Genomic DNA, 11612 nt, shown 5'->3' with positions numbered 1-11612 from the left:
TGTTTTTTAGTTTGGGGTGGAGGGAGTGCGGGTTGTTGTTCTTGTTTGGTGTTTATTTCATAGCCATAAACTTAACTCTGCAATCCAGCTAGACTCAGAGGAGGGTAAGGAAAATATGGGTCCCACAGAACTGCAGTGAGAACACAAAGATTAAAGGGTATTTCGAGCAGATGGGGACAACGGGGTAGCTCCCGGCTACAGAAGGAATAGTCTTACAGCGAAGACAAAAACACAAGTCAAATTTATTAGATTTGTCCACAGTTTGCAATGACGATCTTCTTGCCGGCCTTGCCATGCCTGGAGCCGAAGTGTTCCGTGGCTTCCTGGATATTCCTGCCCTCTCTCACCTTGTCCAAGACCACAAGCCCGTCACCCAATCGCTCAGCGTTGGCAACGCAGATGAAGAACTGGGAAGCGTTTGTTTGGGTCCAGTACTTGCCATGGACAAGATGCCAGGACCCGTGTGCTTCACGGGTGAAATTCTCATCATCAAATTTCTCCCCATAGATGGACTCACGGCCAGTGCCATTACAGCACGTGAAGTCACCACCCTGGCACATAAATCCCGGAATAAGCCTGTGAAGGCAGGAGCCTTTATAATCAAAGCCTTGCTCCCCAGTGCTCGGAGCACTAAAGTTCTCTGCTATCTTTGGAACAGAGATGCGGCCCCACGGCTCGCTGTCACCGCCAATGTCAAAGAACGCCACTGTGGGGTTGACCATGGCTGGACGGCCTGAAACGTCTGTTTTAAGTTAAGGCACTCATTGAACTATTAGTAGCTAAGGGCTTTAAATAAAATTCTACTACCAACTTGGGGCACCTGGGGGGCTCAGTCGGTCAAGCGTCAGACCTTGGCTCAGGGGATGATCTCACCGTCGTGAATACAAGCCCCGCGCCAGGCTCTGGGCCTACAGCTCAGAGCCTGGAGCCTGCTTCAGATCGTGTCGTCTTCTCTCTCTGCCCCTCCCCTGCTCGCACTCTGTCTCTCTCTCTCTTAAAAAAATTAATTAACATTAAAAAAAAAAAACACCTTTACTACCAACTTTATAAATCTGAAATTTTGACGAGTGTTATTTAGAAAACCAGTTTACTTAACAGTTCACTTAACCTTTTGCAGAAGAGACAAGGAGACTGAATATAAACTATATCAACACTTAAGTGAACTGTACTATGCCCTTGTGGCCAGAAAATTGCATTTTTTTTTCCTAAAAGGAAAGCAGTCTTTATTTTTCGGACCTCCAAAGCCTACTTTATGTAACTACAAGTACCACTGCTTTTGGAAGGTCATAGAGAAATTCTTTTTAAAAAAATAACTTAAAAATTAGCCATACTCGGGGTGCCTGGGTGGCTCAGTCGGTTAAGCATCCAACTTCAACTCAGGTCATGATCTCACGGTTTGTGGGTTTGAGCCCTGCATCGGGCTCTGTGCTGACAGCTCAGAGCCTGGAGTCTGTCTGGGATTCTGTGTGTCACTCTCTCTCTGCCCTTCCCCAGCTCGCACTCTGTCCGGCTCAAAAATAAACATTAAAAAAAAATTAGTCATACTGTTGAAACACTCACCCAATATAAATAATTCACTCTTCAATAAGAAATAGAAATATTTTTTAAATTTTTTTTAACATTTATTTATTTTTGAGAGACAGAGAGAGATAGAGGGCAAGTGGGGGAGGGGCAGAGAGAGAGGGAGACTCAGAATCCCAGCAGGCTCCAGGCTCCCAGCTGCCAGCACAGAGCCCAACGCAGGGCTCGAGCTCACGGATCGCGAGATCATGAGCTGAGCCGAAGTCGGCCACTCAGCCAACTGAGCCACCCAGGTGCCCCAGAAATAGAATTCTTTATAGCAAGTGCCCCAGAGTTGCGTCACTCAGTTACCGCAGATATTAAAAACCAATCTGTTAAATCGGCAAGATGTTTCTGTAGCCTTACTGAACACCTGTAGCTCTATCCTCTGTTGTCTCAATAGGCACCGCACTTACCTAAGTAACAGCAGATCACATCTGACAGGTACTAACGCTAAGCTTGTACACTGTACTGACCAAACCTAACATAGACATGTGTGCTTGCCTCACGTGGACATGTGTCCGATGCACATAAAAGCAGATCTAGTTAATGCCCTTTGGGAACAGGAGAGTTTACTTTGCCTTGATTGGTTCTTGTTCTAAGCAAGGAACTCTCAACCTTTCATTTATAATGATACTCTTTAAAAAAAAAAAAAAAAACAATCCCGTGACATTGACGGTAAAGGGAGCCCATCAGTTCCATCACATGTAGTGTTTCTGCACATTACTGCGTGGCAGATATATTGCAGGCTAAAAGGCAAAGTCCTATTTAGTGATATCGTAAGCAATGGCTCGAAATACATGTAAGAACTGGGGTCTTTTTCATGTTCCAAAAATCCTGTCAACAGCAGAGGAGTGAAATAGACACAGGGCGTGAACATCAAAATCAAAGTTGGGGTTCCAGTGTTCAATTTGGGCATGAAGGGATCTGCTGTAGCCTTGGAAGCTCACGGAGAAGAGGGAGTCCTTTTGCCCAGAGCCCCTGAGCAAAAATGCAGCTTTCCCTTCAGGAAGGGTTTCCGGGGCGCCTGGGTGGCTCAGTCGGTTGAGTGTCCAAATTCAGCTCAGGTCATGATCTCACAGTTCGCGGGTTCGAGCCCCGTGTTGGGCTGTGTGCTGATAGCTCAGAGCCTGGAGCCTGCTTTGGATTCTCTCTCTCTCTCTCTCTCTCTCTCTCTCTCTCTCTCTCCTGCCCCTCCCCTGCTTGTACTCTGTCTCAAAAATAATTTTTTTTTTTTAAAAAAGGGCTTCTGCTTTGGAACACTCTCCAGCAACGGGGATTCCCTGTAATCAGAAAAAAATTAGACAGGAGGCAGTGGATGTAACCAATCTGTGGATAGCTATCTCCAGATACCTGACGTTGCTTCTGCCTACGTGACTGCAAACACAGGGTGGTTGTGTCCTCTTCTGTGTCACAACTAGCTTGTGAAATGGCAAAACCGTCCCCACTTATTTCAGGCATTCCAGCAGCTAACTTCAGTCCCACTTAATATAACCAACTAGCCTGTGCGGTGGCTTCAATGGATGTATTTGTGTATTAGGAGGGGTGTCAACCTTCTGCAATACTAAGCCACCTTCTTTTTCTAAGCTTATCTTCTTTATCCTCTATAGAAGCCAAATATGGATCAAATGTATCAAAAAAAAAAAAATGTTGAATGTGGTTTCACAGGGGCTGAATGCTTATGTAATCAAATGCCATTTTGGAGCTAAATCTGAGCCAGCAGGAAAAGGGCATTTTCAGGATTTAGAAAGGTGTATTAAAAGGCTTGATTCAGACAGGTGTATTTTTCTTTTTTAGAAAAGAAGGGCTTTAACTACTTGTTGTAAGTTCTCGTGGGAAAACACAAGCCCACAGTTCTTGCAACCTTTGTCCCACAGACTGACTTCCTTTCAGGGGTCCAAACAAAGGGACATATTGAAATACTGGTGTCTGGGGCACCTGGGTGGCTCAGTCGGTTAACTCTCTGGCTTCAGCTCAGGTCATGATCTCATGGGCCATGAGTTTGAGCCCTGTGTCGGGCTCTGTGCTAACATCTCAGAGTCTGGACCCTGCTTCTGATTCTGTGTGTGTTGTGTCTCTCTCTCTGCCCCTCTCCCACTTGTGCTCTGTCTCTCTCTCTCAAAAATAAATATTAAACACACACACACACACACACACACACATATGTATATATATTGAAATACTGGTGTCTGGATTGAGAAAGTAAACAACTTTAATGACCAGGTAGCACATCTTTATGCAAATCAGGTAATTAAAAAAGTTTTTTTTAATGCTTATTTATTTTTGAGAGAGAGACAATGTGAGCAGGGGAGGGGCGGAGAGAGAGGGAGACACAGAATCCGAAGCAGGCTCCAGGCCAGCTCTGAGCTGTCAGCACAGAGCGCAATGCGGAGCTTGAACCCATGAGCTGTGAGATCACAACCTGAGCTGAAGCCAGACGCTTAACCAACTGAGCCACCCAGGCGCCCGCAAGCCAGATAGTTTCAAATTATTTGATTTTGACAAAATTCAATGAGTGCCTCCTGGAATTGTCAGTTGATGGGTCATTAAGACAAGCTTTGGTGATGGTTACTGCATGATTTTTGGCAAATTCTTTGGAAGAAGTTGCAAAAGAACTCCGAGAATTACATTGCTGATGGCAAAACTCTTTTTACTCCCATCTACTTGTTTTATACAAGCCAATTGTCTTGGCCATTACCAAAAAAAAAAAAAAAAAAAAAAAAAAAAATAGGAACAGAACGACGCAGGACCTGTTGAGAAAAATCACCTCCCTTCTACTGAGGTAGTATTTGCAACAAGACTTCATTTATCAAAAAATGATGCTGTACATTATTTTGATTAATCCTGCAATAAGAATCCTTGTAATAATAGGTAGAAAGTTTTTAGAAGACTACGATCACAGGAAATGTTTTTAAAAATTGAATTTCAGTGTAAATGCACATTTCTGTGGTAAAGAAGTATCATAGGGTGATCAATAAGAACTTTCAGGCATAAAATTATACTACTTGAGGATAAACTTCTGCAAGAGTAAAATGGAATAAAAACGCAAATTCAAGGAGAAAAAGGAATAATGTAGCGTTTCTTGTAGTTAACAAAGTCGTTTTACTTTATTTACATATAAATGGATGATGGTGGCCATCAAACTGCTGTAGTATTTAAACTCCGCTGGATGGCATTCAAAGCTGATGTAACACTTTTATTTTTTAAAATGTTTATTTATTTTGAGAAAGCACGCGCAGTGAGAGGGGGCAGTGAGAGGGAGAGAATCCCAAGCAAGCTCCACACTCCGCGCGGAGCCTGATGAGGCGGGGGCTCGATCCCGCTACCATGAGATCTTGACCCGAGCCAAAATCAAGAGTCAGAAGCCCAACCAACCGAGCCACCCAGGTGCCCCTGTAACACTTTTATTGTAAAGTGTCAATTTCCTTTCCAGTTTGTTTGCTTTTATTTAATCTTCTTGCCTAGTGACTCTAGCTGGAACCTCCGGTTCAATACTGAAGAGAAGTGGGAAGAGTGGACATCCCTGTCTTATTCCTGACCTTAGAGGGAAGGCATTCAGTCTCTCCCCATTAAATACGATGTTAGCTGTGGGGGTTTTCAGAGATGCCCTTTATCAGATTGAGGAAGTTCCCTTCCTTTTCCAGTGTGTTGAATGTTTCACATGGGGGTAGTTTTAAAGAGCTATTTTAGTAAGTTAGGGGAGCAAAATGTTCGAAAGCTCAAGTTCAGGCTCCTTGGACACCCTGTCCCTGCTATACCCTCGGCAATAAGCACAGTCCTGCACATATAAGAGGCCCAACAAACATTTGTCGAGCAAACTGTGTCCCACCTCCCCCCTGGCATTTTATTCTCTGGTGACGCTGCGGTGTTTAGGCCCCGCCCCCACTCCCCAATACCCTGCTTATGTGGCCAGAGTTCTCTCCCCTCTCTTCTGTTCCCAGCTGGCACCGATTCATGCTTTCCAGCGCTGTCCAGGTGTCATCTCATTCAGGAGATACCTCTCTCCCCATCCCTCCTCAGATCCTGAGCTGTCAGGGTCTAATTTTGTGCTGCCATGGTACTTCGTGCTTCGACCATTGTGCTCTATGTGAATTATTTATTTACCTGTCCATCCCTCACTAAACTAGATAGGCGATATGGTTTGCGGCCAACAGTGTGGATTCAGGAACCTGACAGCCCAGATTCAAAACCCTGCCTCTTACTACTTTGGGTGGCCTTGGTTATTTATTAATTTATTTATCTATTTATTTATTTATTTAGAGGGCGCAAGTGAGTGAGGGACAGAGAGAGAGAAAGGGGGTGGGGGTGGGCAGGGAAAGCTGGGCCTCACCTGAAGTGGGCCTTGTATTCCACCTGATGCGGGGCTCAAACTCACTCCGCGTGAACTCACAAACTGTGAGTTCGTGACCTGAGCAGAAGTCAGATGCTTAAAGGCTGAGCCACCTGGGCGCTCTGGGTGGCCTTGGTTATGCCTCAGTTTCTTCATCTGCCAGAGATGCTGATAATAGCACCGATTTGGTAGTGTTGTTTGACAGCTGAGCGACAACAGTGTCTAGTAAACAGTAATTATTATATGAGTTAGCTATTAAGTCCTATAGGGCAAGGAGTTGGTGTTTTCCTTCTCTGCTTCTCACGGCCCTGGCCTGCGGGCGGGCGCTCAATAAATTCGTCACGAAGGGTGAGCATGGCGGCAAGTACCTGCGAGAAGGAAAAGCAAGATGGGTTCAACATGGCACAGCAGGTCGATTCCAGAATTCGAGTGTGTAAACCATTGCTGTGTATTGCCTACACTGCCTTCGCCCTGCCCCTGAGATTGCCAGACTGGAGAAATTAAATCCCTGTCATTATGGGCTTCCTCTCCCTAGGGTCACATAAGAGCTTGGGAGGTTTAGGCACTGCTCAGAAAATAGGGTACATACTTCCGATCTCCAGTCCGTTATTTTTATTGTCCAAGTCTGCATGGCCCCTGGAACGTATTTAGTATAGCAGAGCATCTTTGCCTGGCCGGCAGCCTCCTGGGGGCTTCTGGTACCTACAGAACCATAGAGAGGATTCGATGTATCCCTGTTTTGGCAACTCACCTGGAGGGGAGGTGCTGTAAAACTTTCTGAATCGTTCCTCTGGTGTTGGACTCCCATGTTTCTTCCTTTTTCTTTAATTGGCATTTTTCAAGAAATGAACCCACCCTTTCAAAAGAAAATACTTGGGGCATATTAAAACTTTGGGCAAAGACAGAATGACACTTGTAGGCACTACTCATAGTTACCCCCAGGGGCAGCTTGTACTGTAATCTGCAATTCCTCTGCCAGGGGTGCTTTGCGAGCATCTTAGTCAGAAGATGGCTTCGACCAAGGGTTCAGGGTAATCGATTACCACGAATCCCACTAACGACAGCTTTTTAAAATGACAATGATTACACAAATTGACATCAGCTCACCTCGTGAGAGGAAACCTGCTTCTGATGTCACCTCTGGGGTTGATCAGGATTGGAACAGCATAACGAAGTTGAAAGCAGACTCCCTCTCTGGTTCTCTGATGCCTCCCATGTGGGAGACAGAGTCCTCCCTCTGTGACACCGTTGCCCCACCCTGAGTAAAGCTTTGATTCATGCCGTGGCCAGAGCATCCAAAAGGACAGAGAGACCTCAAAGAAGCTATATAGTCATAGGAGCTGTTTTGTGCCTGCCTGCTAATGAGTGTTTAATAAATGGTGTGGGTGTGTGTGTGTGTGTGTGTGTGTGTGTGTGGTTGTGGCAGATTTTAGACTGCAACATTTTCTTTACATATTCTGGAAGTAAGGATGTGAAGCAGGCAACCCCTCGTCACTTCGGACTTCTCCGGCAGCTACTGTAACCAACAAAAAAAAGAAGGACGAGTTGGACATGATCATCTTAGGTCAGTTTGCAACACCTTGCTGTCTCCCTGGAGCACTTCCAGGGAGCAGGGCAAGGGCTCTAGCTGCCTCTGGAACCACCGATCTCTGTAACCTCCTCATTGCCAGAGAATCTCCTGTTTCCCCTAACTTTCCTGCGGTGGGCAGAGCATCCAAAATGACACAGACACTAAGACCTCAGAGAACTTAACGTAGTTTCCCATCTCACCAAGCCAAGCCTTTTATTCTTTCATCTCCTCCCCCTAGTCTCCCCAACCCTTCACTCCAACACAATTCCCTTGTGAAGCTTAAGCTTTTATAGAAAGAAAAAAACAAAGCCAGAAAGGGGCTATCTCCAAGCAGCTTCTGTTCTCAAGCCTCTCCAGGGACCAGGGAGCCCAAAAGGCTGACTTACTGGCTTAAAAAATGCTAGCCACCTTGGGTGTATCCTATAGACTGCCCAGACAGGCTGTGCTGGATATTCTGTTGTCCCTCCAGATTAACCCTCCACCCGTCTCCACCCTCTCTGTGTGCTGGGCAGCTGGCTTGCATGGACTGCATCACCCAGGCACCCTTGCCTTCTAACTTGAAGTGAGTTCAGTCAATGGGAGGCACTAGCCTGAGAGGATGAGAAGGAAAGAAGTGGGGTATTTAAATGCCTGCTGGGCAATGGCTTTGTCCTTTTATCAAGGGACACAGCTGCTGTCAGGCACTTCTTTCTTATCACTACAATTCTGATATGGGTTGAATTGTGCCCCCCGCCCAAAAAAAAAAAAAAAAAAGATATATTGGAGTCTTAACCCCCAGTACCTCAGAAAATGACCTTATTTGGAGATAGGGTCTTTACAGAGGTCATCAAGTTAAAGGAGATCATTAGGATGAGTCCTGGTCCAGTACGACTGATGTTCTTATGAAAAGGGGAAATCTGGACACAGATCGAGACACACATAGAAGAAAATATAAAGAGATACGGAGATACAGTCATCTACAAGCCAAGGAAAGAGGACAGATCCTTCCCTCACAGTCCCCAAGAAGGAACCATCCCTCCTGATACCTGGATTTCTAGCCTCCAGAACTGTGAGACAATAAATTCTCTGTGGATTAAGCCACCCAGTTTGTGGTCCTTTGTTATATCAACCCTAAGCAGACTAATACAAGCTATTATTGGGTTCTGGTAACACCTCCACCCCCTGTCCCTTCGGGCCTGGGGGTGGTAAAGACTCCCACTATTGCTACTCCCTGGATGCCTCACCATCCCTCGTCGGTTTCCCTTAACCCTATCCACACCTCAGTCCTTTCATCCAGTCCTCTTCAACTAAGTGTTGAACATGCCTTGTGTTTCCTGAAACTCAAGTCTAGAATATGTTTTCCCAATATACTTTACAAAACTATGTAAAATTCTATTGGGGTTCTCCAATTATGTAGACATCTATTGGGAATCTCCAAAATAGAGCATGTGATGTATTCTTTTTTAATTTTTTTTTTTTTTTTAATTTGAGAGAGAGAGAAAGAGCATGAGCAGCAGAGAGGGGCAGAGGGAGAGATAGAGAGACAGAGGGACACAGAGAGAGAATCTCAAGCAGGCTCCACCCGAGGCTCGATCCCATGACCCTGGGATCATGACCTGAGTCAAAATCAAGAGTCAGACACTCAACCAACTGAGCCACCCAGGCTCCCAGCATCTGATGTATTTTCAGTTTCTTCTGTTGCCCATTTCATCTTACAAGACAAAGGGGAAGCCATACAGAGAAATGATACTTGGGATTTAATTCAGATGAAAACTTTGGACAAAGTGTAAGAGTTTGTGGTAACCAAAGTGTGTCCGAAACTAAAGTTTGGGTGAACAAATTTCAAAACGCGCAAGCGTTAGGGAAGACTCCAGGGCAGTCTTAAGAAATTAGCTCATGGAGAATGGGATCATTTCAGAAATTAAATTCTGACACTACTCCTGAACAGTTCACGTTCTCTGAATAATTCTACTTTTAAAAGAACTTGAGAAAAACAGTTGTGGGAGTATGTATGCAAGAGTGGCCACCACTTGAAGAGGAAGGGTGAAGTCCAGGATAGAACAAGCCCTGTGAAAGTGGGGGTGAGACGGAGGGAATGGGGAGCCCAAATGAAAAAAGGAAGGAATGGTCAATTCAGGGAACTCAATCCAGTGAACTTTGACATGGACTCTGGAAAAATTCTCAAATGCATTATTAAACAGTTGGTAAGCTCTTGGAGCAAAGAAAGAAGCAATGATCACTCTCATGCCAAGTTAAACTTATTCCCTTTTTGATGAATCTGCAGGAACCCATTTGGGTGTTAGCACAGCTTCATGTTGTCCTTCTCAGCGTTTTCTCTCTCTCGTCCAGAACTTTCTCATACACTGCACATCATTTATTCTTTGATTAGACAAACACCTGAGCACCTACTGAGGGCTGGACACTGTTGTAGGCACTGAGGATACATCAAGGAAAATCCAAACAGGGTCCCTAGCCTCACAGACCTAACTCTCTGGTGGAGGGTACTTTCCCGATTCTGGAACTTTTCGTCAGCTACCACAGCTCTCCCGTCTTTTCTAAATCACATGAGGTTTTGCTGCCCTAGCAGAATCCTTAGACTCCAGGGTGTCACTGTCTGACCCAACTCTCCTTCTGTTCCTAAGCAGAGTGGGGAGCAAATTGGGAAGAAGTTTTCCTTGGCCAACAGGTGCTGTCCTCTTTTGCAATATGTCCAGAAATGCTATCATTCAGGTTCCGTGCAACAGATATTAATTATCTAAATTTCAAATTTGGCAAACCGGCATTTCTGGCCTCGCATCCCACTTGATGCACTTCAGTCATTACCAGTCCCAGCCCCCACCCATTTCCAAATCGGTCCCTTTTTGCTCAACTGATTTTCTCATTCAGGAATGCCTAACATCTCCTTCTCCACCTATGGAAACCCTACCCATTTCCCAAGACCCAGTCCAAGAGCTGCCTCCTCCCTGGCTGGATGTAATTATTTACTTTGCTCAGCAAAATCCCACCCAAGCCCCCATGCTTCACTTGTGCAGCACTATCCCATTTTCATCTTCCTTTCTCAATTAATTACTTGTCTGTCTTCCCCACTATAGTCTAATTTCTTTTAGGGCAACGGTCTCCAGGGCTTCCGCCCTGTCCAGTTGTAGTACTTCACAACAGAAGTTGGCAAACTAAGACCTGAGCCAAGAATGATTGAAATAGTTGGAAAAAGATCAACAGAAGAAGAATATTTCATGACATGAAATGCAAATTTCAGGAACCGTTAAGTAAAGCTTTATTGGAACACAGCCCTTATTTTCCATTTTCCTTTTGAGCTCCAGTGGCAGAATTGAGTAGCTGAGAAAGAGAGCTTATGCCCACAAGCCTTAATGTTTCCTATATGGTCCTTTACAGAAAATTTTTGCTAACCTTGCTTTACAAAAAGGGTTTGATGATTGAATCATTGCATCGAGGCACCACGATTTAATAAATACGCATCCTCTCCAGCTTTTTGTTTCTTTGTATAGTGGAGGTAACATTTTGCTTTTAAGTTGTCATAAATATCAAATGAGACATAATGCACCTAGAAAAGTATAAAATCCTATACGACAACTATATTTATCACGTACTGAAAAGATGATAGTGGTAAGATGAGAAAACATTGTCTTTATTCTCCCCCTTCCTTCCTTTACAGCCTTCATTTAAACGTGAAATTTTAAAAGAAAATTCACTTTTAAAGTTTTCACTTTTAAAGTGAGGATAGGCTCACAGGTTTCGTCCTTCCAGTCTTTCTTTTGTGTTGCCCCACTTTTCTTTTCTTTCTCACTTGTCATCTTTCCCCCCGGCCCCCCATTCTCTTTCTATAGTATCTCAATTGATCCTCACAAGAGCTCAGGGAAGGAACTAGGACACGCCTAATTAAATCCATTTTACAGACCAGGAAACTGAGGCGGACTCCAGTAGGCTGCAGAGCACTGACGCAGCACGCAGGGAACCCTCAAGGCCACGGTCTCCTCCTCTGCTAAAGGGCAACCTCCCCGCAAATGGAACGAACCTGAGCCCGCCAGGCTTCCAAGCCTGGTTCTTGAACACCTCTGTAGCATTCACACTCGGCGTTCTTTCCTTCTTCCAGCCCCCGATTCTTTACCGCCGCCCCCCCTTCTCGAGAGCAGGTGGTAGGCTCCGCGCTCAACG

The 11612-nt window shown here is 45.0% G+C and overlaps 1 long non-coding RNA gene and 2 pseudogenes across 1 annotated transcript; all 3 read right to left on the bottom strand.

Annotated features, from left to right (window-relative positions):
- Window positions 1-245: 245 nt before the first annotated feature.
- Window positions 246-722, bottom strand: LOC132666412 (peptidyl-prolyl cis-trans isomerase A pseudogene; annotated as a pseudogene).
- Window positions 723-2132: 1410 nt separating this feature from the next.
- Window positions 2133-3792, bottom strand: LOC132667919 (suppressor of cytokine signaling 5-like; annotated as a pseudogene).
- Window positions 3793-4697: 905 nt separating this feature from the next.
- LOC144616373 (uncharacterized) lies at window positions 4698-11536 on the bottom strand. The gene is made up of 3 exons (XR_013555604.2): window positions 11356-11536; window positions 6480-6592; window positions 4698-6258 (listed from the first exon to the last, which is right to left on the bottom strand). It is a non-coding gene; the product is annotated as an uncharacterized LOC144616373 (long non-coding RNA).
- Window positions 11537-11612: the final 76 nt, after the last annotated feature.

The sequence above is a fragment of the Panthera onca genome, chromosome B2 (assembly GCF_046562875.1).
Source record: "Panthera onca isolate mPanOnc1 chromosome B2, mPanOnc1 haplotype 2, whole genome shotgun sequence".
Lineage (NCBI taxonomy): Eukaryota > Metazoa > Chordata > Mammalia > Carnivora > Felidae > Panthera > Panthera onca.
This window is presented reverse-complemented; position numbering and strand designations above follow the sequence as displayed.